Source organism: Octopus bimaculoides, chromosome 8 (genome assembly GCF_001194135.2).
Source record: "Octopus bimaculoides isolate UCB-OBI-ISO-001 chromosome 8, ASM119413v2, whole genome shotgun sequence".
NCBI classification, from domain to species: domain Eukaryota; kingdom Metazoa; phylum Mollusca; class Cephalopoda; order Octopoda; family Octopodidae; genus Octopus; species Octopus bimaculoides.
In genome coordinates, this window is record NC_068988.1 from 95088703 (window position 1) to 95089178 (window position 476).

A 476-nucleotide genomic window follows, 5' to 3' on the forward strand; every position below is an offset into this window, starting at 1 on the left:
ACTTTATTAACACAATTACACCGGCGCACCCGCTTCTCTACTCATCATCTACACCCCATCCTGCCCTTCCCGCTCTCTGTCCGCTCGTTTCTTAGTTTATGTGCACTAGACTAGAACAACACAACACACACACACATACACACTCATGATAACATACTGTCAGATGCAAGCACTTGCAGACAAATACATACACACGTTTACAAATCCGTTCGCTATCCTTACCTCACACATGTTCACAATTTGAGTAAATACGGATAGTGTCTCCTACTTATATATATATATATACACACACACACACACATACATTTTTAGGGATGTTTGTACGTGTTCGTGTGTGGACAAAAGTTTTGGGACGAAATATGTGTGTGTGTGTGTGTGTGTGTGTGTGTGTGTGTGTGTGTGTGTGTGTATGTATGTATGCCTATAGGTGCAGCAGTGGTTGTGTGGTTCCGGGTTCAGTCCCTCTGCCTGACATC